This window comes from Schistocerca piceifrons, chromosome X (assembly GCF_021461385.2).
Source record: "Schistocerca piceifrons isolate TAMUIC-IGC-003096 chromosome X, iqSchPice1.1, whole genome shotgun sequence".
Classification (NCBI taxonomy): domain Eukaryota; kingdom Metazoa; phylum Arthropoda; class Insecta; order Orthoptera; family Acrididae; genus Schistocerca; species Schistocerca piceifrons.
Genome location: NC_060149.1, coordinates 472,244,557 through 472,272,074, shown reverse-complemented (window position 1 = coordinate 472,272,074; position 27,518 = coordinate 472,244,557). Strand labels below are relative to the sequence as shown.

The 27,518-nt window shown below is 41.4% G+C and overlaps 1 protein-coding gene across 1 annotated transcript in view; it reads left to right on the top strand.

Annotated features, from left to right (window-relative positions):
• The window catches only part of LOC124722431, a 210,485-nt gene extending 185,135 nt beyond the window's left edge, over positions 1-25,350 (top strand). Inside the window, exon 5 of the mRNA XM_047247594.1 lies at positions 24,922-25,350. The gene's annotated coding sequence lies outside the window, so the exon portion shown is untranslated. The remainder of the gene's footprint in view (positions 1-24,921) is intronic.
• Positions 25,351-27,518: the final 2,168 nt, after the last annotated feature.

The following is a 27,518-nucleotide window of genomic DNA, read 5'->3' as shown; positions in this document are numbered from 1 at the left end:
TCTAGAACTCATAATCACCACAATAACAAAGGGTATCGTAAACTTTCACAACAACGGTACATCGGATATGATGCAGGGAAAGATTCTCTTGGATATCGTATTAACCATTCAAGTATATTTTGCCGTTAAAGGATACTGAATGGATAAGAAATTAATCTAAATACACTATTTATTAACATTAGACTTCGTACAGTGGTTCTTAAAATCTTTTTATAGCAGGCGACATGTTTCGTTTGAGGTCAGAACTGTTCTGCCCTAAGAAATACATACTTCGGTCTGCATCTCATCAAACGCTGTCGAAGGAATGCTGTAGATAGCACATCTGTAGTGATGGTCCATAGCCTTTTTTTTTCCAACGCTCGAGGTAGTGTTCTGTCATGCAGTCATGTCAGTATCGCCCGATTTCACACTGGGTGATGTAATACTGGGTTAACCTCTCATCAATTTTTCTTCAGCCTACGAATTATACACGTGTTTCTTAGGAGACTGGATGCAGATTCACTATAAAATAAACCATAGCCTCAGATGCCCACCATACGGGCGACCTCAGCATCTGTAGCTTGATCATGCACGATATGTGGTATAGTGTTCTCTCAATCTACATTTACCGCTGTCAGACACCAGCAGAGACGGTTCTCCATGGTAGCCGCTCTCGGTCTAAGGTAATAGTTGTGCATGTCACGTGTCTTACTTTCACGTGTTCTGTATCTTCCATTTACATTTTCATTTCCCAGTACTGAAATTTTCACCAATGGTAAAGTATCTTCTGTGTCAGCTTCTACAGGTCGCTCAGCAGTCTCTCACGTATATGCTGGAAACTGAAGAATGACAGTTGTAGATTATTTTGTGTTCATACCCTGCACTGAGTCCTCTTCTTTTGTTACACTGTACAGATTTATAAATGTGAAAATATGAAACAAACCAGGCGATGCAATATTTACTATATGTTTCTTCTGTCGTAACTGTAAGAGAGTAGGAACGTATGTCGACTACTGACAGAATTTTCCAATATCTGCTTCCACCATATGAAACGTAGCAGGCGCAACAGCTCTCGAAGCTCTTCCGCGAACAATAACCTATTTTGAGCTCTGTTCCGAGAAGCCATCAAAGGTGACTCCGCGCGTGGTATGTCAATAACGGAGGTAGAGGTTCCGCCTCACAATATGATTATTTCCAGTCAATGTCACTTCCCGCTGATCCCTTTCCACGTGTAACACAGAAGAGCGGTACATGCTGATATTATACAGGTACTAACGGAACAAGGGAGAAGTAATAAATTTCCCTGCAGTCATAAAAATATAAAAAGAATCACTTTGACAAGTAAATATATCCCCTTTTTTTTTGAGTGATAATCGGCTGAATAGCTCCACGACTATTATAATGGTCTTAGATTATGACAAAATTCTAGACAGATTAGCGATTTAGAAAATCGCTAATACGCTATTATCACTTACTATTGTGTGCTTTGGCAACAACTCTAGATAAAAATTGCATGGGAAAGTTAAAACACTGTATTTGTGCTCACACACTAGCAGATTTTTTCGCAACTATACAATTTTTTAGTCTTTTTCGCTACACAAGATGAATAATGAGGATCCAAATTTTGAGCCCCCTTAAAATACGAATTTTTATTTGTAGTTTTCCATATAACTGTTCAGTCTACGATAGCAAAATTTATGGGAGGAAGTTGCTTCGGGGAGTAATATAATACGTCAACGGTAATCTAAAATGCATTCACTAGTGTACTAGCAATCCTGCTGTACAACACGCAACACGAATCAACGACTATAAAAGTCTCCATCGTGACGTATGCGTCTGATTACTGTATGCACGTAAAGTGTAGGATGATTTACGCTACCGTTAGATTCAAGATAAGAAGATGGTCTGGCGGTAAGCTGAAATTGGGCTACCAGTTCGTATAACAGACAAAACCCGAATAATGTTTCGTTCGTGTAGCTTCGGAAGCATAGTACTAAAAGTTATCTACAGGCATGAATGAACCTAATGATTAATCAGTTTATATTGGGCAGTCAGGCAGAGACATAGCACCTATAAGTGAAATATATTTGCAGTTGCGAATATAGACAACCATCAGCTGTATAATGGATTGACGACAACGAAAATTTGTGTCGGGCAGTGACTTGAACCCGAATTTCCCGTTCTATTTTTGTGATCTCATTTTGTTCGTTTTCGTTCGTTCTATTTGTTTGGGGCGGACGTCCCATGACGCTTGTTCAAATTCATCGTTGAGCGATTAACTCAGTTTTTTTATTACACAGGGCATCTAATCCTCTGACCGAACGCGCTGACTTAACCGTGCCGGCGTATCATTCGGCTATCCGAGCACGACCCACGGCAAGATCCAAACTTCCATATGTCGTGAACCGTGTGTCTACATCATGTACTCGTATATATTCCCGTACAGAGGAGACATTTTACTTAAATTCGCTTGCTCGGTGTCGGCGGATATACACGATATTGCAGAGCCTCTGTTATTCCGACTTAGCGTAATGTTCCTTCGGACATACATGCATGTCCGAAGGAACTTTGCATCGTAATTGGGAATAACACAGGCACTGCATAATGTACATAGCAAATGGGTTGGCTGAACATGAATGCAACTGTAGGTTGCAGAATTATGGATCCACATTTGCTGAGCATGTACTGAATGACAGCCACAGCTACGGGACACAGTCCCGTGTTAATCACTTAGTAAAAAAAGGCCAAAACCCCACCTGTTGGAGCCATGGAAATCAACAAACATAGACCCTACAGTTCTGATTTAATCTTATGTGATCAGTCACAGCTTAATATTTCCCCTTTTCCAAATTTCACATTATCTTCTCGGTTGTACATCACTTGCCACATTGTCTCTAATTTACCACTCCTCCATTTTCTTGAATTTTTTTCTTTTTATTTTATTGTGATTGCCTAAATTATCCATACATTTTGTTGTTAATGCTGTTAATTCTTTCTTTTGGTTCGTTTCAGTACCACTTTCCATGTGTAATACCTTTTGAAGTAGTGTTGTTAAGTACTAATTTTACTCTTTTTTTGTTTATTTAATGTAAGCTGTTATCTGGACACTGTTTTGAGTGTTTAGTGTAACTTCTTTGGCCACGTCACTTAAAGTCTAATGAAAGCCTTGTAAACAGAAAATCGCTTAACATGAAAAAAACATTCCTGTGAAATATACACAATGTACTTCTTTTCATTTATTAACTGAAATATAATCAGGAAAGTATGCTTTCACATTTCATGTGGAAGACCTTGAATTTCGAACAAAAGGAAAGAAGATTAGGCTCAACTTCACGTCGACGAGAAGATCGTCAGAGGTTAAAGCCAAGGACGAATAGGACTAGTGTCCGTCTCGGTGGATCTATGAAGACCACGAAAAAAATAAATTAGGATAGCCGGACAGGGATATGAAACCCATTTCTCCCGGATTGGGGTGCAGAATCTTAGGTAGGCTACTGCACCAAATCGTTCGCTGTTATTTATTTAATTTTATTTAACCGTGTGTGTTTGCCATTCACGACCGTGTTATCTTTCTGCTGTATCCGATCGAGAATGCAACGAACTGAGATTTAGTGTCATATACTTAGTGACTGTATTCTATTATTCTCTTGAACCCTTTTTTTATAATACGTAACACTGGAAACATTATCGAAGATTCTAAAACAAATCGATTTGTTTTTATGTAGTAGTGGAAAGTGATATGTAGTAGTTTTCAGGGAAAATTGTTTTATACAGGAAATACAGTGTTTAGCATGAACGTGTACTTCTTCAGAGTACATAAACAAACATTACTGAATAAGTTCGAATGAAACATGATTTAGAAGCCCATAATATCGGAAAATTTTTCATGCAGTTTTTATAGGGAAGTGGTGGATGCATGAAGCTAACCGTTGGAGACTGTCGAATCCTTAAGCAAACTCAAGGAAACAACCACCCGACACCCTTCTCAACCAGCACAGACAACTTCTTTCGCAGCCGAGATGAGACAGCATTTCATATTTATAGCCGTGTTTCTTCCCATTTGCCAATGATGCGATCAAATACTTTGTGCACTGGTTAATAAAGCTGTCACATTCGAAATTAACTGCCAGCAAGACTCGGTGAATACTCGACAGACAAACGATTGGCTAATCGATAACACTTCCTTAATCACATCAAAATAATTTGCGCACAGTTCTCAAGCTGTGACAGGCCCCAGTTTTTCCACTCTTTTCACGAGTTCCTCCAAGATATTTAGAGGCTAATGCTGTAATGTACAGTTTGTCTATGGCATCGCAAATCTTTTGCCTATAATGTGGCGAAGTAGGTATCGTTCAGATGGTATCACGGAACCTGGGAAGAAATAACATTATACCAAAAATAGTAATGCCGAAAACTCTATCACTGCTCAGTTGCTCAAATGAATGGCCTATTACAAAGCATGACACTCAGGCAAGCGTGAATGTGTTTTGTCGATGCCTGGAGTACGTTATTTACTTGAATACGAGGTCAGCGCATGAACATTAATTAACACAGGTGACTATGAAAATATTTTGACAACAGCAGACACAGCTGGCAATCGGTCTTTATAGTGTCATCATTATGAGTTTTCTGTTGTTAAAGGAGCACTGCAATGTAATTAGAAAAAATCTAGTTTATTTTCTATACTGACACAATGAAACAAAACCATGTTGAACGTTTAAGAGATATAGGGGAGTATATCGTACCACGGTAAGCTATTCAGGCTTCCGTCTCCAGATAGTAGATTGAAATTTGAATGCACTGGGATCAAGAAGATCATGTCAGTACTGTATTTAATAGTCTATTTTTCTGTTGTTATTCTCCTACACACAAATGACCAGTAAGAGAACTCAAATTAAACAGAAGTCTTGTCAAAAACCAGATAAGAATCAAATACACAAGTACCACATGTTCCATGGTATAAGCGCTTTTCCTGAATCGAGATGTAAGATGATGGAAGACCGAGAAAATATGGCGTCCACATGTTATATAAATAGTTCTAAAATGTATAGCATTTTACTCATATTATTTTCTGAACGAGAATAATTAATAATATATTCCAAATAGCATTAATATACACTGTGCAACAAAACTGAAGGGCTAGTTTTTGAAACCCTATCACTTTCTCATTTTACGATGCAGAGGTTCGAAATTTGCGTCGAAGATGTCCACAACCTTCCTCTTTGATGGCCCAAAAGCGTGACGCCCTGTAATCTCGCCATCGGACTCGGCGGCGCTTGAAACAGAAAGGTTTCGAACAATGGCTAGAACTCAGAAGTCCATGAGAAACATAATTTGGTTTGATGGTGTCACATTGGCACCAAATTTCACTAAAAATCCGACCAAAGTGTCACACCATGGGAAGATTGTCACAAACTCCTCTTACCCACAACTCGTCCCTTCTTTTCACGCTACTGTGCCTACCGTTGCAATTACGCTGTTTTCTTTATGGGTGACCGAAGAAAACATTTCGGACACACGACTGCTCAGTATCGACACGTAAAACCCTCACGGTGTGTCATGAAGGGCGTAAATGAAACAATGCCTTCTCTTGGGGTGTCCATTTTCACACATTTCGCAGTCGAAAACGACCGTTTGCAATGTGATGTACTACAGGATAGAGCTCTTTACGACCCTTGACACTGTTGACACCTCCTGGACCATTCAACAAATTTCTAAGGACGTCATGGGGCTGTAACCCAAATGAACGTGGTCTCAAACCTTTGGAGTGCAACGCCACCACAGTTTTCCTCTGATATCCAGTGTGAAACCATTACGGACTTTTCAAACGCCTTGGCGGAATCTGAAAGTGATCTGAAGCAAAGTGTATTTATGATCCTTTATTCCTCCTGTTTTGTACTCTACTGTGACGTGTGGACGAGGGAATGCGATATTGAATAAAATGGAAAATAGTCTTTCTAAGACCCCAGTTAGGCAACACCCTCGATATTTGTTGTTTAATAATGTTTATGCACAGTGACACCCGTCAACCGAGGCCTAACCACTAGCAGGATAGTCAACACATTCGAAACCCGTCAGATTTCGCACGCAGCCAGCAGCCGCTAGTGTCCAGAGTGTTGCTGTCCCACTAGCGGGTAGGTATCGGCAGACGGGTTTGTTTACGTTTAGATTTCGCCGAATTGTTTTGAACTATCTCTAATAGCTCCACCCTACATAAAAGATAAAAAAATTTTGGTCGCACAACACTTCAAAGGGGTGGGATTACATTCATTCCTTGATGTCATTAGAGAAGAGCTGAATCGTCTAGGGGTGTCAACAGCGTCAAATATTGCCAACAGCCTGTTGGATACTGTACAGGAAAAAGTCGCTTCGACCACAAAAATTGTGAATATGAACGCCCCCGGGGCGTGGGTGCCTTCATACACCCACTTTTTCGTGTGTGTTCTGAGCAGCACCGTGTCTGAAATGTATTTCTCGGACACCCGTACGAAAACTGCAATATTTAAACGGTGGGAGTCGCAGTCGTCACCCCTGTTGCAGATATGTCAAGAGAAGGGTGGAAAGTAGGTAAAGGGAGATGCGACGACCATCCGTGTCTCTATCGGAGAAAATGACGGAGTTTATAAAAAAGTGGACCTTTATTTTCGTGGATAAGTGTGTTATACAGCACCTAAATATGTAGAACGCAAAATATTTACAGATATTGCGTAAAATTCAGCATCATGTCTAACAACAACAAAACCGGAGAAAATGGCGGAAACAGCTTATGGCGGTCTGCAGGGTGAATTTCTTCGCGTGATTCTAAAATCAGATTATAGAATGAAGTACCTGCCAAAAATCGAGTGTTCCAATGAACAGTATCCTCTAAGCACAACACTCACCCAATTAAAGCTTAGGCTGCGTTACAGATCAGTTTGTCCAAATAGCCACAAGTTATATTCACCATGCTTGAGGAAGAATGGAAAAAATCTATTTAATTTTTTCGAGTCATAGTGAAAGTCTTTCCCGAAAGTTGAATGCTGTGCTAATAGCGAAATTTCGTCCTATACCATGTTGGTAATGCATGACGTATTAGTGGATTTGATAAATCTTTTGGCTACATCTGTGGAACGTGTTACTTTAAATCACTTTTTAAATATTTTCTGTCGGGTATTTGCAAAAGTCTTTGACGATCTTCATAACCAGGTAAATTAAAGGTCCGCTGAATGCTACTGGACACCCCTCTCTCCTTAGTTTCAAGGCAGCAGATTCCGTGATCCAAAGTATTCATTAATGTGTATTTTTCAGACTGTTGATTTATCCTCTTTTGCTCTAGAATTCTGCATATGTTTTCAGTTTACGTGGGCTTACGTTTTTCCAAGTTGTACACTTAAACTTAGAGGAGGAAATGGGAGAGCGGAATGTATCTCGGAACGAAATGAACTGTTATTTGAGACTTCACATTCCGACCTTTTGGTGAAACGATGACGACGAGTAACTGGCGAACAAGCTCTCAGATAGCTACACTGGAGGTAAAGCTCCAAGTAACCCCTAGAAATCCTAAGTTGGCTACCACATTAACCGTTAAATTGTAGGCTGCACTCTGTCCGCAGTTCTCCTACATGTTGTTCGATGAGAGTACTCCACATCTTCGCCGTAGACATGAGGCCACACAGTCATTGATATTTGCTTAGTGTATCGTTAAATATTGATAGATCCAGTTACTTGCTTCCTTTACATCACAACGATGCAATTAAATTGTAGCTGTTGCATCAGAGTGTAGCTGCTTCGCCACCGTGATAGAAGCACTGTGTCCGCGTTAATCACTCAGTGCCACGTAATGAATATTCACTCGCTGCGCATTTGCAGCTTACCAGTGACTGGCAATGACGCTCATTAGACTGTGACACAAGCAAACACACTACATAATTTTGAGAAAACATAATCAACACCCTACGTTGTGAAGTTGTAACCAACCACAGAATGGAAGTTTTGGATGTAGGACAAGAAAATCCTGAATGTGAAAACACGTGAGACAGTAGACCTATTAGATCTTTCATATATGTGCTGATGCGTATACATGTCATAGTAAGCAGGAACAGAGCTACCGTGCTCATCTAAATCAGTATAAAACAGAAAGTGCACTATTGTTGCAATTCTGAACTTTCAATTGTACCTCTTTGCCTCGCTTCATATCGCCTTACCACAAGTTTCGTTGGTACAGAGGATCCCTAAATGGCTCTGAGCACTATGGGATTTAACTACTGAGGTCATTAGTCCCCTAGAACTTAGAACTACTTAAACCTAACTAACCTAAGGACATCACACACATCCATACCCGAGGCAGGATTCGAACCTGCGACCGTAGCGGTCACGCGGTTCCAAACTGAAGCGCTTAGAACCGCACGGCCACACCGGCCGGCCAGAGGATCCCTCTGCTGTTTATGTATGATGAGTACAATTCCATGCACTATGAGTGCGAACCGTGAGAAGATTCGTGTAAGTGCGCCCGTGACTCACACAAACACACACACACACACACACACACACACACACACACACACAAACACACATACACACACACACACCACACATTGTGAAGCGCCGGATTAGCCGAGCGGTCTAGGGCGCTGCAGTGATGGACTGTGCGGCTGGTTCCGGCGAAGGTTCGAGTCCTCCCTCGGCCATGGGTGTGTGTGTTTGTCCTTCGGATAATTTAGGTTAAGTAGTGTGTAAGCTTAGGCACTGATGAACTTAGCAGTTAAGTCCCATAAGATTTCACACACATTTGAACATTGTTTTTTGAAGCAACTATTGTAGATAGGCACTGGTGTGCAAAACTTAAGGACAAAAGTATCTTTCCAGAAGCTCCTCCACGTGCGCTGTTCGATGCGGTCGCACATTGTCATCCATAAAAATGGAATGAAATTCAAACACATCCCTAAAAAGACGCGCAAGGGGAAGGAGTAAAGTGTCAAAATAATATAGACTGCTGAGTGTATCGTGTTCAAAGATTTGGAGATCAGTACACCCATGCAACGTTATGCCTTCCCATACCGCAACACCTGGACCACCAAAAAGATCATACTGTGTGAATTACGTCACGACCGTTATTTCTCTGATGTGCTTCCTTGCTGTCATCTGCTGTCACACCAGACTGGTCGACGAGTAGCTCAATAAAAGCTCTCGATTCGCTTAGCGGTTTTACGTAGAATCAGAATTTTCTCTGCTTCACAGCAAGATCTTTCGCTAAGGTATGACGGTGGAAGTTGTATGTGTCGATCGAGATATAGCAACGGTGACATTCCAAGAATAGCATTTGTTGACAAAACACATTAGGTTTGTATTTCGTATGTGTATGAGACAGAAAAAAGAACGTCAGTTTAATATTTTGAGAAACATAGGATCACATATAGTAGCAATGATATCGAGTCACCACGGCTATCAAGCAACGTCATATATCAGATAAACTTTAGACTGTATAAAAAATATAATTTTATTACTTGTCCTACAGGTCGCAGAAATATATTTAATATAATTGAAACTGCATCCTACAACAATGGCTGTCATCCATCAAAAGTTGAAAAATGGCACCCCAGGATAAAAACAAAAAAGACAAACGCAGGAAATAAGAAACCTCACATCATTCATTCATAGATAGAAGCCAAGCCAATAGATGCTATGAACCCGCACACAGGCCCCTCGTAACGAAGTAACTGACATGTTTAAGAAGAATATACTTAAAAAAAAATATAAAACATTTCAATGATTCCACGAGTGAATTAGGAACATGTGGGCTTAGGTATGATTAATGCCTGAAGTTCTATATCGATCAGACAGGTGAAAGCCTTGAGAGGAAATGTAGAAAACCTTTTCCATGTTTTAAGACTTTAAAACATAAAGAAATCCAGATGATTAAAATACCCAGTCAGAAATTCTGTGAATAACGTGAAGACCTTACACATAAGCTAAAAGGGGACCACCTGTTAAAAGGCATAGAGATCTACGTATAAGCACATGCCTACACACACACACACACACACACACACACACACAAATACACACACACACAGCCTTGCTTGACCATATCCACAATGAGCAGGGCCAGTTTTCTGATATTTCTTTTCTTCAATGAAAACTTCCACATGGTTCTCTCCATATTGCAAATAAGTATATAATAATTACTTGTGAAGTACTGTTGACGATACTCTTCACATAACTATTGCGCATCTACACAATCTCTTAAAACACACTACGTTCTGTGCTATTTGAAAACAAATTTTAACTGAGGCATAAATATGTTTATACTTTCAAATGCCCTAATTTAGGTGGAATTTACCAGTGATACACACGTCCATTTCTTGACATGCCACATATTTGTACTGCAATAATGTATCTCGTCATTTTTTAAGCTCAGATGCAAAGGAATTACTTTGTCCTTATTTTCACTCAGTGACAGTCAGTTGGAAATACGTGGTGTGTTTCGACCCTTTGTATTCTTCCCCAAAAATCTGTGGTAAAAAATGTAGGCTATATGAAAATAATTTGTTTTTTGGTTTTTGACCTCAGTAAAATGTTTTGGAAATGCAGTAAACTAAACCATATTTTGAGTGGCCTCTGCCATGTGTTATACGTTATTACCTTATCTGTGCTACCCAAACACCGTTGCTCCACCAGTAAAGATAAAACATCAAAATTGAGACAGTGAAAGATTCTAGTCTTATATATACATTATTCCGTGTTGCTTTGGTATTCTTCATTACATTTTAATTGTCATTCTGTATATTTATCCGAACATTTATCGTTCCACTTGTTGGACAACTGTTTAAAGTCTCACCTGATAAAACATCACTTCCAAATATACAATATTTAAGGTGAAATATGCGTCACCAACATAAGACTGTTTTCTTTATAATACTCAAAGTGATTTTTCTCCAGTAACCTGAATGGGAAATATTCTGAAATAAGCTAGTCCTACTCAATACAATTAACATGTAGTACATTAAGCAATAAATATGAAACATTATAAAGTTTGAATTTTTCATTCATACAGAGGCTTGTACCAAGTATGAAGGTCGTGAAAATTAAGTGCAGTAACGGAACTGAGCTTAGAAGAAGTATCTGATCAGAAACGAAAATTGCAATTTGGTTTTAGGTATGATCTACGACGTAAATAAACGTATAAGTCATCCATATGATCAGTGCTGCCCTCTAATAGCATACGAGTGTATATAAAAGTGTATGCAATATGTACGTGAAGTCAACGCTGTATCAAATAAACTAAGTGCACCTAAATGTATATTATATGAAACAAATACAAGATGTAATAATGTCTTAGTTAAAGGAGTTTTTATTTTGCGTAGTACCCTTGCTGCATTCAAACTAAATGTAATAATTATGGATACAAAGCACTTTGAAGTTGACTGAAATCAGGCGTAAACCCGAAACGTGTCTTGGATTACATAAAGGGTGCAGTAATTTAATAGTTAACAACTTTATGGGTAACAAAGAGAGTCACAGGCTGCTGATGCTGTACTCGCACGCCAATATACAGGAATAATTTCTAGTGTGGACGACCCTCCTCCTTCAACGTCGTGATAAATGACTAGTGTTCTCTACTCTAATACAGTAATGGTGAACATTTGTACATCTAAGTGCCATTTTTTAAACAAATGTTTAATACATCCGTGGTATGCCACCAAACTAATCTTAGAACTATGTTTTGATACTGCATGTTAGTCCTTCTTCCTTAATTTTTTTTCATATTTTGACATATGATAGTAATGAACGCATGCATTTTATAAGATCTGGTAGTGCATAGAACTTTGGGCTCTGCTAACTGACGACAAAAAAACGAAATACTTCTATGTTAATACTGTTAACAGACCAATTATACAGAAAATATAAAAATAATTTTAGTGTCTCTAAATGAAAGAAAAGTTAATGTGATATCTGCTGCTGAAAACTCGATGCTAAATAATTTATATTAGGTGCATACTTTTTAACATTGAGAGGCATGCAAGCCGAAATCGAGTCATCTGACAGACGGCGTCTAGGCCTATCTTTAATTTAATTCATTTCAGAACATGACGGAGAGACACAGGTAGATGAAAATATTATCAAGATAGCAAACGCCATCTTCTTTACACAGATATATGTGTCTGGAATTGAATTGCAAGTCTCCATAACTTTAATGCAGGCATGTCGCAACTTGTGAAATTTTTGTTTGTATTGCCTGATTATTTTTGTAATTCGTTTACTTCCAATACTTTTCTTGTTTCGATAAATGTTTGAGTCCAAATTGAACTGTAATGGAAATCAATGAGCTGCATTTCAATTTCTTCAATGTTCAGTCGACCAGGTTTAGAGGTGTTCAGTTTATCCAGTGAAGTCACATTTGGACACATAATAAATTTTAGTGTTTGCTACAACTCTTCGAACTGACAAAATGTCAATGAAATTTCTTCGATGCAAGTTTGAGTTACCAAAGAAAATGCCTCAGTGACTCTTTCTTGGCCTAGATTTTCGTGTACATCAAAATCGCTGGAAATTATTTTTTTGTATTTGGCAAATACCTGTGGTATTTGGAAACAATTTCATTATTAAATACTTGCAATTCAGCCTCAAAGCCGCGAAGATCTACCAAAAATAACGGTGCTGTTTGTACCTTGAACCTTTACGTCTAAATCAAAGAAATACCGGCACATGTACGTAAGAAACATTAATTTTGTAAACTGCGTAACGTCTATTAACTGTGCATATTGCACAATTTTTCCATCATTTTGTATAGGAAGTCTTATTTCTGCAAATTGATCAAATGATCTCTTCAGTATGTTGCCGTGCCTCAATCAGTGAACATTGTTACACATCAGTAAGACTTCTACGCCGAGTTGATTTCATCAAACAACAGTATGAACTTCCTTTTAATAAAAACTTGTGATGATATAAGGTACACTATTTTTGTGTCTACGGCCATTACATTATCAAGGGAAGTGAAACCACCATGAGCACGCAACTATTTTGACGTATGATGCAGTGGAATTAGAGATTAGAAAGTCCATCGTATGCTTGGAGTAAACAAATGAAACCATTTTTGTGCATCTTATTGGGAGCACCATCAGTCGTTATGTAAACAATTTTGCTTAAATCTATTTCTTTTTCAGTAAGCGAATGCTTAACAGCCATACAAGAATCTGTGTTCTTATTAGTTGTTGGCAACGATATTATCGCAAGCAGTTCTTCTTTGAAGCCATTTACAACATAGTATTGAGAGAACACAGCTAAACGTGCAGATTTAGTTACATCTGTACTCTAGTTACGGTACAGCGCAATATAAGGAGAGGATTTGTTATAATTTATTTTGTTCTTTTATAAGTGTTGCCATTTTTATGATTCTGTCTTTTATTGTGTGTCAAGATAATGAAGTATCTTTGACGGCTCAATTATCTTTGCCTTATTTTCAAAATCTTCAAAAAGTGATGGGGCATATGCTAACCAGGCTTCCTTCGAAAATTTCCTGTCACCAGTTGTTTACCACGCAGAGCAATGACATATGCTGACGAGAAACTTGCTGCACTGATATGACAGTTCTTCCTAATAGTTTATCATAGATGTCGACTTTCGATTCCTGTCTTTAATAGCAGATACAATGAATTATTTATGCTTTGGTTCGCTTTTTTGACAAAGAGATTTGTGATTTGCTTCATAGTGTCGTTTTACACACTGTGTTCTACATACCACTGTTTCGGAACGTAAAACACCCAACAACTTATTTCCTTCATTAATCATGCAATATATCTCAGCCCAAAAAGATTGAAACTCAATATTAAAATTATCTTGAACTTCCTGTTTCTTTGCCGAACTAGCAATGTTGAATAATACAAGATTAAAAATGGGACTAACTTCGTGCGATTGCAGCATACAACGTATGCGCGCAACGAACAAAAACAGACAAGTGAACACTGTTTAGCTGCGAAAATTTGGCAGTACGGTGCTTGTCGGTAGATGTCGGACGTCGTCGTTGTTGGAACAGCTGCCATCCTATGCGATCTAATAGTAGATGACAATGTAATATTACTAATGCGTTTGAGTAAACCTCTACTCACAGTGAGCATGAGCGATAATTTGTCTAAAACATTTATGTCGTCTTGGCGTCGATAGTCCGTTCACGTTGAACTTTGGTGCTATGACCTCAGATACAGACGAACAAATGAACTATTTCTATTAGAAAGGCGTACCTAAATACTTCATTTAATGCTCTGTCCAAATCATCTGGTCGTGTGCCACTAATGGCACGCATACCATTAGTTTACCATCCCTGCTCTAGAATGCTATAAAACTTCACCTCTTATCACGATTTCTTTGGATCTGTTCGAAAATAAATAAAACCAGAAACGTCTGAGTGCTACTGCTCACGTGCTAATTAAGGAAATGTGTAACATTCAGGTTGTTACCGATTTAGGTTACTCCCCGTAACTATGACTCACCAGGAAATATGCTCAAGTGTTACAGACAACTTTTACTTGATTTCAGTTTTACAAGATGACATTAGTTTTCTCGGCATTTCCCGTTGGAGATACACTAAAAGAAGAATTCCTGAAGGTGTTTTATGGTATACATGCATAGCTGTAATATTTCATTGTACCTGCTCGATTATAAACGTGGTAGCATAGCTCTCGCTCCCAAGTGTCACATACATGCTAGAATTGGTCTGTTTGCAATCCTTTTTTGAATGTGGCAGGTAAACTGCCCTTAAAACAGCATCCGATAGGCTTTGTGTTTCAACACGCTTATTTTTCCGATTTTTGACGATTTAAAGAATGATCAAGTTCTATGCAGGTTTTTCAATGTATTGGGTTGCTACGTTATTTATCAGTCACTTGTTCCCTTTCTTAGTACTTTCTTTCCAAAGTTTTGGGCTTAGTAGAATTTTTTATTTCTGTTGTATTATTCTAAATTTCTTTCGAATATTAGTTTCGTTTTGTATAGATTCCTGTATGAATATTACTCCTTACTGAAAGCAAGTATAAGTTCCTAGAAGCTATAGTACAACATCGGACTCTTATACTAATTTCCTTACGTTGTTCTCCCGTAAACTTCTAGAACTCTACTCTGATATCGTGTGTGATATGACTCGATGAACAGGTCCATCAGATTCAACAGTATTTCTTAAGAGAAAGTGATAATTGTTTATAAATGCAAATAATTTGCAGGCGTATAGTCAGCCAGTTTACTATTACTTTCAATGCATATGAAATTTAATCCCCATATTCTCGTCTTGACTGATGGCGAGACTACAAGTTATTTTGATGTCAGAATAGGAACTTGCTCCATGAAAACAGCCTTTGCGGTAATTGGAATGGACGGGCAGGGCAGCGCAGGCGGTCGGCATTCCGTGTGAGAAAGTGGACGGCGCAGTCGAAGCAGGTACTCACAAGTGTGTCACCAGGCATTTGCACGCCGCTCGCTCGTCCTGCGTCTGCGTGAAGGACTGCAGCAAACTCTGCTACGCTTATTCGGTGACACCACTCACACGACGGACTGGAATTCATTCTCGGCACATACGGCGAGCTCAAAATTGTGATTAAAATACATATTCGTTCTTCCACGAGGACGAGCTTATTACCTCAGTGATTAAGAAACATTTGGTTTTTGCCAAGAGCAGTATGAAATTACCAAACACAGTTATCAAAGGTTGCATTTTGTGTGGTTGTAATAAGTCCCTTCAAGTGAGGGCAGCTATACTAGGCTTAAGAAATAAGGCGCTTCACATTATCTTTTTAACAATTAAAAAGAACTAGGGCAGTCAACCTTGTTACAGGCCTCGTTGTCAACTTAGTCTCATCCTTAAAACCTGAAACTGAGCGACATCTGGACAGTAGCTCTGCAGAGTAGCTAGATAGTTTTATCTTTAGATGACAATCGATAGTTAAGTTTTATCTCTGACAAGAATTATCTCTGCTCATCACATATTACTTTTACCACGCCCCCTTTCCTACAGTATTTACGTTGCTCTCGGAAATCCGACTGGTCAGTCGGCAAGACTCAGCGGAGGAGCGCCTCCGAGGATGTCCAGCGAAATCCTAGACGAAACGTCAGGAACAGAAGAGTTTCTTGGACCACGACCTCACATCCTGGAAGGTTGACCGGCAGCAATAAACACTCTGTTTGGAATAGTCATCAGCATCAGTTGATTTTTGTTACTATTTTCATTAAAAAATTACCTGGCATTTAGAATAGCAACCGTCAAATATATTTTTTTTTCTTTTACAGTATAGCGTACTCTTTTGCTATGTCTAAACTGAGAGGATAAACGGTCATACAAGTGCGCTAACTACACTCCTGGAAATGGAAAAAAGAACACATTGACACCGGTGTGTCAGACCCACCATACTTGCTCCGGACACTGCGAGAGGGCTGTACAAGCAATGATCGCACGCACGGCACAGCGGACACACCAGGAACCGCGGTGTTGGCCGTCGAATGGCGCTAGCTGCGCAGCATTTGTGCACCGCCGCCGTCAGTGTCAGCCAGTTTGCCGTGGCATACGGAGCTCCATCGCAGTCTTTAACACTGGTAGCATGCCGCGACAGCGTGGACGTGAACCGTATGTGCAGTTGACGGACTTTGAGCGAGGGCGTATAGTGGGCATGCGGGAGGCCGGGTGGACGTACCGCCGAATTGCTCAACACGTGGGGCGTGAGGTCTCCACAGTACATCGATGTTGTCGCCAGTGGTCGGCGGAAGGTGCACGTGCCCGTCGACCTGGGACCGGACCGCAGCGACGCACGGATGCACGCCAAGATCGTAGGATCCTACGCAGTGCCGTAGGGGACAGCACCGCCACTCCCCAGCAAATTAGGGACACTGTTGCTCCTGGGGTATCGGCGAGGACCATTCGCAACCGTCTCCATGAAGCTGGGCTACGGTCCCGCACACCGTTAGGCCGTCTTCCGCTCACGCCCCGACATCGTGCAGCCCGCCTCCAGTGGTGTCGCGACAGGCGTGAATGGAGGGACGAATGGAGACGTGTCGTCTTCAGCGATGAGAGTCGCTTCTGCCTTGGTGCCAATGATGGTCGTATGCGTGTTTGGCGCCGTGCAGGTGAGCGCCACAATCAGGATTGCATACGACCGAGGCACACAGGGCCAACACCCGGCATCATGGTGTGGGGAGCGATCTCCTACACTGGCCGTACATCACTGGTGATCGTCGAGGGGACACTGAATAGTGCACGGTACATCCAAACCGTCATCGAACCCATCGTTCTACCATTCCTAGACCGGCAAGGGAACTTGCTGTTCCAACAGGACAATGCACGTCCGCATGTATCCCGTGCCACCCAACGTGCTCTAGAAGGTGTAAGTCAACTACCCTGGCCAGCAAGATCTCCGGATCTGTCCCCCATTGAGCATGTTTGGGACTGGATGAAGCGTCGTCTCACGCGGTCTGCACGTCCAGCACGAACGCTGGTCCAACTGAGGCGCCAGGTGGAAATGGCATGGCAAGCCGTTCCACAGGACTACATCCAGCATCTCTACGATCGTCTCCATGGGAGAATAGCAGCCTGCATTGCTGCGAAAGGTGGATATACACTGTACTAGTGCCGACATTGTGCATGCTCTGTTGCCTGTGTCTATGTGCCTGTGGTTCTGTCAGTGTGATCATGTGATGTATCTGACCCCAGGAATGTGTCAATAAAGTTTCCCCTTCCTGGGACAATGAATTCACGGTGTTCTTATTTCAATTTCCAGGGGTGTACATCTGTAACAGCCTTCTCACATATTTTAATGCACAATTCCCTATATTATGAATGTACACGATTAATATCATGCCAAATGAGCCTCAGCAGAAATCACAGAAATGTTATAAAATGGGTTCGTAGCCACTTTCGGCCCTCATCCTGTACCGACTGTGTGCGACCACCGTATTCAGTAACGTTAGTACCGACAGAACGTAACAAACTAACAGTTTTTCGCATCATCTCACTCAGGAAAATGTTTTTCTTCAGACTTGTATACACTTACAAATCATATTTCCCATGTAGTTAGGTCGCTTAACTTACTGAATTCCAATTTAATAATTCAAACACTGTGAAATACTCCAAGCGGAATGCGACACTGTTGATCACAACGGACTCCCAATCTGGATTAAAAGTGTTTGAATCCCCGCCCGCCATTTCAGAGATAGTTTGGTGAAATAATCAGAGAACATCATTTTCTGTAGCCGCATTTATGCCATTCATTAGGCGCAATAGTCATTCTGTGTGCCACTCGTTGTCTGCAGCAATCTCTCTTATTTGTGATTTCTCTTTGAACTTCAGCCAGTCTGTCTTTCGCATATTCCATCTTCGTGGTACTTTCAGTTGTATTTCCGCTGCGGGTGTACATAAATTAATTAAGACAGATATGTGTTCCAGGCCTAAGTTTAAACAGTTACTTCCCATCGGTCTTGGTGGGCAAGTCGTGCTTGTTACTGCAACTGATAGTGTCTCTACAGCTCTTCGTACTGTTGCAGCAGACCCGTAGATTAATATGGTCATAGTTTCTTCTATTAAAACTTCTACATTGTCTACCTCTAAACTGTCATTATTCCTGCGATCCCACACTGAACGCTGTGCACTTAAATTGCCTAATACACTCCTGGAAATTGAAATAAGAACACCGTGAATTCATTGTCCCAGGAAGGGGAAACTTTATTGACACATTCCGGGGGTCAGATACATCACATGATCACACTGACAGAACCACAGGCACATAGGCACAGGCAACAGAGCATGCACAATGTCGGCACTAGTACAGTGTATATCCACCTTTCGCAGCAATGCAGGCTGCTATTCTCCCATGGAGACGATCGTAGAGATGCTGGATGTAGTCCTGTGGAATGGCTTGCCATGCCATTTCCACCTGGCGCCTCAGTTGGACCAGCGTTCGTGCTGGACGTGCAGACCGCGTGAGACGACGCTTCATCCAGTCCCAAACATGCTCAATGGGGGACAGATCCGGAGATCTTGCTGGCCAGGGTAGTTGACTTACACCTTCTAGAGCACGTTGGGTGGCACGGGATACATGCGGACGTGCATTGTCCTATTGGAACAGCAAGTTCCCTTGCCGGTCTAGGAATGGTAGAACGATGGGTTCGATGACGGTTTGGATGTACCGTGCACTATTCAGTGTCCCCTCGACGATCACCAGTGGTGTACGGCCAGTGTAGGAGATCGCTCCCCACACCATGATGCCGGGTGTTGGCCCTGTGTGCCTCGGTCGTATGCAGTCCTGATTGTGGCGCTCAGCTGCACGGCGCCAAACACGCATACGACCATCATTGGCACCAAGGCAGAAGCGACTCTCATCGCTGAAGACGACACGTCTCCATTCGTCCCTCCATTCACGCCTGTCGCGACACCACTGGAGGCGGGCTGCACGATGTTGGGGCGTGAGCGGAAGACGGCCTAACGGTGTGCGGGACCGTAGCCCAGCTTCATGGAGACGGTTGCGAATGGTCCTCGCCGATACCCCAGGAGCAACAGTGTCCCTAATTTGCTGGGAAGTGGCGGTGCGGTCCCCTACGGCACTGCGTAGGATCCTACGATCTTGGCGTGCATCCGTGCGTCGCTGCGGTCCGGTCCCAGGTCGACGGGCACGTGCACCTTCCGCCGACCACTGGCGACAACATCGATGTACTGTGGAGACCTCACGCCCCACGTGTTGAGCAATTCGGCGGTACGTCCACCCGGCCTCCCGCATGCCCACTATACGCCCTCGTTCAAAGTCCGTCAGCTGCACATACGGTTCACGTCCACGCTGTCGCGGCATGCTACCAGTGTTAAAGACTGCGATGGAGCTCCGTATGCCACGGCAAACTGGCTGACACCGACGGCGGCGGTGCACAAATGCTGCGCAGCTAGCGCCATTCGACGGCCAACACCGCGGTTCCTGGTGTGTCCGCTGTGCCGTGCGTGTGATCATTGCTTGTACAGCCCTCTCGCAGTGTCCGGAGCAAGTATGGTGGGTCTGACACACCGGTGTCAATGTGTTCTTTTTTCCATTTCCAGGAGTGTAGTAATGAAGAGTTTCTCATTTGATACCATAATTTCTGCGAGTGACTTTTCTCAAATTTTACTGTGGGATGTTGGTACGTTTTTAGTGCATCTAACTCTGTTCCTTTATATTTTGCTGAAACTGCCACAGCCTTGACGTTTAAAATTCCTAAGGCCTTGTTCAGTGGAAATATATTCAACGCGATGGTTTACAAGTGTATCTCCTCTACCTGTCTTCGTCGTTGAGGAAATTGTACATTACATAGCCATCTGAATCAGCAAAAGTGTCTGTATGCTTCTGCCACGTTACACAGTAGCGCAGAGTGAAACGTATTTTAAAGAACTAAGCTGTATCAATCTCTCCTCCTCGGAATTTATATCTCATGCATTTCATTGTAATATGTTACTAACCACCGTTGTTTGAGCATGGTATCATATATAGTATGTTATACTTTAAAATGCATATCCTACTAGAAGCCAATGTCGTAGTCCTCTGTGGGTTGTCTGGCGATAAAAAGTAAGATTCGAATGGCATTTTTGACTGGGAAACCTCGCAAGGTAAGTTCAACCGCCTAATCGTAAAGGATTTTCAATCCTCATGGAGGATGGGAGTTGTTCAAAAGTGGTTCAAATGGCTGTGAGCACTATGGGACTTAACATCTGAGGTCATCAGTCCTCTAGAACTTAGAACTACTTAAACCTAACTAACCTAAGGACATCACACACATCCAAGCACAAGGCAGGACTATGACCTGCGACCGTAGCGGTCGCGCGGTTCCAGACTGAAGCGCCTAGATGGGAGTTGTGTCTTGTATAAACCCACTGAGGGTATATGACTGTTAATAGATGTGTGTATAGTGTGATGTTTGGGTTGTATGACGACGAGGGAACGAAACGTGTGAAGCCAGGTAGCGACACAAAACGCACTCATCTCGAGTACCAACAATGGAACCGCCGAGAATAACGTCCCCACACGACGGGCGTGTCACCATCAACGCCGTTACATGCTCTCACAGCACGAGACGATGCAGGGAAGTTTGAAATTTAATCCGGGACACAGGGGCACGTTGGTGATGATGAACATTACGTCAGCACCTGTTCTGCCTCTTCTGCGTTTGTGATGCCATCAGGATTCGCAACGGCTACCGCAGAGTCGAGCGCTACCGCACTCACGTACATTAGCGATCTCAAATACGATGGTGGGTTGAGCCCTGTAAGTTCTTTCAAAATCATCGCCGCTATACCATATAGTCACTCACATTCAGAAAGAAACAGAACGCCTTGAACGACTAGACATAGGATGTTCATATTCGCAGGACATGTACATTGGTGTTCTGCAGAAGTGATTAGCATTTGAACCATGTCGGCACCCGGGTTCAAGGTCAACATCGGTATCGCGGCGCTACACACCCTACGGGTAAAATGTGCCTGTGGCTCTAGTTGTCGCCATAAACTGAAAGTAATGGATCAGTGTGACTTGACCAGACATGCAAGATGCCTCACACACGTATACACGAACAGTATCGTCAAATCAGTGAGTCTGAAAGAGGGCTTATTATTGGCATGATAGAATGTGATGCATCCATCCGTGAAGTTGCTGCCCGTGTCGGACAAAGTGTTTCGGCAGTCCATGGTTCACGGAAGGTTGTAGAACACGACGAGATTGGTCAGGTACCACCAACCAGACCCCCTCCCTCCCCTGAAGATCGACACTTTAAAGGTCTGCGGCCTTGTTGGTTATGGTGCAATAATGGAACATTGTAACACGTCGTACACTATTTGGGTTGTTAGTCCATCGTTTATTATGGCGTGCGCGTCGTCCACGTCTCCGTCTACCTTTGAAGAATGTGCAGAAACATGCTAGACGACAGTGGTGTATGGAACATCACTGGGGACAGGGATAGCATCAGATAGTGTTTTCGGACGAATCCAGCTTCAGTTGCTCGAAAATGATGGTCACATTTTGGTTCGCAGCAGAAAGGGGGAGTGACATCCCAGTGACTGCATTCGCACAAGACAGACAGCGCCAACTCAACGCCGTGTGGTGTGGCTACAGCCATAAACCACGATTGATGCCTGTCCAGGGCATTGTGACCATTGTGGCCTAAGTGAGTGGCGTCCTTCTACCTGTAGCCATTCTCTTTCTGCGCAAGACCCCAGACGCCATTTTTCAGCCAGTCAATGCAGGACCACATGTTGCTGCACGAACACGTGCCTTCTTGGTGTCACAGGGTGTCAGCCTTTTGCCTTTACCCGCTATATCACCATATTTGCCGCCAATCGAAAATTTGTTAGATATGGTGCAACGACGGGTGCAGCGCTGCGACCAGATGCCAACCACCACAGATGAACTTTGGAACTAGGTGGATGGAATATTGATGGCTATATCACAGGACGCCATTTGCGCCTTATACGCGTCGATGTCATCAGACATGGATCAAGGTATCAGTACCTATAGGGCAATATGAGACACACTGAACAGAGGTGACTGAAATACTAATCATTTCTGCAGAACATCCTAATTTACATGTCCTGCGAATAAGAATCTCCTATCTGTAGTCGTTCAAGGTGTTCCGTTTTTTTTTCTGAACATGAGTATAGTTAGGTATTTATTGGAACTTCCTGTCTGTGAGTGATGACACGTTAGTGGATTCAGACTGCGGCTATCTCCGCTGAATGTAAATGTATTAGCAGTAGCTCTGATATCGTGATCGAACCCGTGACCAGTAATTGCGATGACAGGCTTATTATCACTGTGTCTTGCTTGATTATTTGAGCTTGATTGAGCTGCCGTGATTTGGTAGTTGTCCTGTGATATGCTTTGTTATATTTCTTGTCTGATGTATACTCACTGGAATGAATTTTTGTGACTTATTTCATGTTTGGTTACTGTGTTGCTGTTACCGATTCTGTCAGCGTACGCTAGCGTCGGTTGTTGTAGAAACTCTTCGTCTTTCGTTTAACACAGTGGGTGAGCTACAGACACGATTGCTAACCTCATATTCTCATTTAAGTTCTGGCTTTCCGGTATGTCACTCTGTTGTAAATCATCCCGCACGTCGTTTCTTTTTGCGTTAAAAATGCCAGTGCGTAGCTGACTCATCTCTGTGCGCCTAGTTGGTATTGCGTAGAACTGGTCCGTACCTACACCTTTGGATGAACGCTGCATTATTACACGGTGTATATGTATAGTACGGAGCTATAAGAAGTGGGAAGACTATTAGAATTTAATGGCCAATTGGCAACGAAATTATTGACTGTAGGAAATCGACCTTATGCACTTCAAGGGAACAATCTCACCATTTATGATTTAGGGAAACTACAGAATATCTAAATCTGGAAGGCTGTATGGGATTTCAACTGCTGTCGTCATGAATGCGGTTTCAGAGTCTTACCATTGTGTCATTTCAGCAGTATCACCTGACGTATGATATTTCTGCGAGGGACATTTCTCCCTTAACAGCTACACTAAATAGTAAAATTTGTTTCTTTTCAATAATGGTAAAAACCGTCAGCTCGTAGCATTCAAAATTTCTGTTAAATTTTGGTAAATCGACTTACTTTCGCTACGTGCATTGGATATTCCACTAAGGCTATTGTTTTATCTCGTAACAGCGCAACATATGTATTGCATTTCTAGAGTTTTCCCCGTTATATGGGTATTTCATGAGATTTCAGCATTTCAGGGGGATGATGTTCACCTTGTCCTATCTTATAAATCAGTGTAGTGGCCTTCGACTGGATATGGCGGGGGATCTGGTCGCATCTTAACCTAAGCCTAGAGCCATATCGAACGACTACTTGTAAGCTATCCCTTCGTCTTTGGATTCTAAAAAATGGCTCTGAGAACTATGGGACAAAACTTCTGAGGTCATTAGTCCCCTAGAACTTAGAACTAGTTAAACCTAACTAACCTAAGGACATCACACACATCCATGCCCGAGGCAGGATTCGAACCTGCGACCGTAGCGGTCTCGCGGTTCCAGACTGCAGCGCCTAGAACCGCACAGCCACTTCGACCGGCCTTTGGATTCTGACAATGTTTACAGAAATTAGCCCTGACTGAAATGTTCTCTTATAATATGAAGTTTTGGCCCACTACATATTATGTAACGCTATCTGATTATGTTTTTAAGAACAGATTCACAAGAAGAAAATTATCAAGATCGTTGAGATCGGGATCATAAGAGTATATCGCAAATGTTTCAACCATTTGCTGTGCACATCCATCTTGAAATCTTCGGCTGGGTTTTGGTCAGCTGGTGACGGTGAAAATATAGTAAAAAGAGCCTTTTAGGAGTTTTCTCAGGAACCACTCATGAACTAATGGCGATTCTATAAGTTCCATCAAGTCCATCGTAGACCATATCAAACGCCAAAACAAATAACTGACTGGCTCCATTTGCCTAAGGAGAAGGAATTGTGTAATGTTCATACTTTGACTCTGTACTGTAAGAGAGTGACACTAAGCCGATCCCTCTGTTGGGTTTACAAATGGTCCCTGGCCCAAACGCTATCCAAAACACTTGACCCTATCTCTTTATCACCAATAGAATCCGAGGCATCAGCACCGGGAAATATGGTTTTTATGTGCGGTGTTTTGGAACATATTAGGTACACATGTTATCGCACGCGTGCCGATAGAAGTAACAACTCTTTACTACAACTGAAAGTAATTTATCTGTGAACGGTCCGGGACACGATCACTAAGCCTAGAACATATATTTTCTTTCTTAGGTGAATGAAATGGCTACCATTACCCAAACACTTTCCTTATTTAGCAATCAAAAATACTTATTTCACTGTTAAAGCTCACAAATTAAATTATTTTCACCATATGCTCTGTTAACACTCAGCACATCAATGAACATACACAAATTTGTAGTATTGTTTGTTGCAAAATACTAAATTACCGTTTGTTTCAGGTTCCACGTGCTGTCGCCGCATAACGGATGATTCCTTCATCAATTCACCCATTGCAACTGACGAAAATCCGTTGACTGTTATTGATATCACAGCGTCATTCATTTCTATGATTAGATATGTAGTCTCATATACGCTGATAATCTTATACAGGAGCATGGACTCCGTGTTCGACTGAAAAAAAGCATAACAAATACATTTCGTACATATTTGGTGTATTTACAATTGTATGATACTATTAACTGTTTGAGGCATTAGAGTTTATTAGGCACGCGTGACTGTAGAAAAAAATATTTAGACGTATCTACGACAGTTTGTTCGATCGAATACTAAATGTTGTTGACGTTCTATCTTCTCTTTTCGACCTAATCAAGTGTAGTCATTTGTGAAGTTCTTTTCCGGCTCTTAAACTTAATAAGTCGATGCACTTTTTCAATTCACGACAAGCATGTTTCCGAAACGGGTAATAAACAACGCTGAAGTTTTAGTTCAGTAACATGCATATTAATAAATGGAATGACTGAAAGTAAAAGTTCTTGCCAGTTAGGCAAGTATACGCACAGCGGTTAATGCATGCCAGTATTTATTCTCGAACTGATAAGTTATAGACAATAATTTGCATATCTCTGTACTACGTAGAACCACTATCCCAATCAATGTAACACACATTAAGATTTCTTGTTGCTGTTAAAGTAAATACTAGCGATTTTTGTATATAATGTTATCTAGATACTAAGTATCGTCGTACAATGTACTAATTTGTATTTACATAACTTTTGTAATAAAAATTTTAATAAAATAAACTTGAAATACTTTAATGATTCTTCCAAGTATTCAGCACTGACGTTCATAATGGGTAAGATGTTTAACATCCGATAATGCAAGGGTTTCGTTCGGAGGAGATCAATATTTCTTACTGAAAACATTATTAGAAGTAATTGTAACCTATTTTAAGCATTAATTCATAAAAAAGGAAATGATTAAATGGGTTAACCTTCATAGAAAATTGAAGGAATATTGGACAATTGGGCTATTTACTCTTGAGGAAAGTCTTCCACGTTTCATATTACTTATGTTGATTGTTTAAAGAAAAATATATGCGAACAACTAAGGAAACTATACAGAGTACTGCACCTAAGGGGAGCTGGAACCGATCAAATATTTATCTGCAAAAAGATCCCGAATTCAGTAGCTTCCAACGATATAATCAACATCCAAACACTTAAGTTCCATAACGTGATGGAAAATATGCGTTTTAATTGCAAATATAGCTGTAAACACCTACGTGGCAAACGCTGCTGCCTTTGATATCACTGATTTTGCCCACAATCGTTCTGATTACGGGAATCTGACTTACAGTGCTCACTTGGCTTCTTTTGCACACCTGTTTGTTTACCAGTGTCCATTTCCTGTACGCATGCTGTACGTGTGATGCCTCCGTGACACTTTTATCCTTCTCGTGCGTTCATAATATCCAGAAGCCTCTTTAACTGACTACTTGTCCCTGGATGGAGTTAACACGTATGAAATACAATCATTAAGATGTGGAAAATACTGGTGGTTTATTTTGAAAGCAAACTATTCTGTTCTTCCAACAGTGTTCAAAATTCATGAATTTTCACTCGAGACTGTCAGCGAATCTACCGGTCATGATCAGATAAATTTAGTTTGTGGTGTGACGTGAACTTTAGGTGATGGTCAAACATGTACTTCATGCAAAATAAATTTATCTGTTTCTATACGACGCTGCGCTCATGCTAATACCGTTTAAGTAGTATATACATTTAAAATAAGCATTTTAAACTTCATGTTCTTACACGTTGTACACATACAGCAATGTTCGCCAGATTCCGCCCGATTTCGTGACTGAACTGCAGCTCTCCTCCAAGTAATTTCGGTCCCTGCGCGCACTCTCCGCAGCAATAATGCTATCGATATATTGGCGGTACTGCGTTTGCTTCGACTGCTAACGAGATTAATCAGCATGAGATAGTAAACAATGCTTCCTTAACTTTGGTTCCTACACCGAAAGTGGAGATGGATTGACTGTATGAAGAGTAAATAATCAGTCATTACATGTGTGGATAAATAGGAGATGCGACATCAGACAATATAGAAGACATGAGTGAATCTATAAATGAGAGCAACATTAGCATTCTTCTCACAAACTCTACATGGAAATTGAGTTTAAAGACTGTTTCACAAGTAAGTTAATAGTTCCTTCATTAGCAAGGAGTTCACGCATATTGAATTCACACACTTAATATATCACTCTCTCTTGTTGTTTAAAATATATTTTTCCGATTTTCTTCAAACGCTCTCACCACTTTTACCACATTATTTGTTGTTCCGAAAGTCTCAGTTTTTGTTACATCGGTTCTTTACTATGCGAGAATCCTTTTAGTCCACAGAACGAGCGAGAAGGATCCAGGCCAGTTTTATTGTATCATTTTCTGTTAGGTTCACTTTGATCTGGCTACTGAAAATGTTGCGGCATACTAGTAGATAAGGACATTTGATTTGGTTGCAGTACTTCTATCTACGGATGAGCGTCTTCTTCCTCTATAGTTGTCACGGTGGATTCCCATTCGGAAGAACG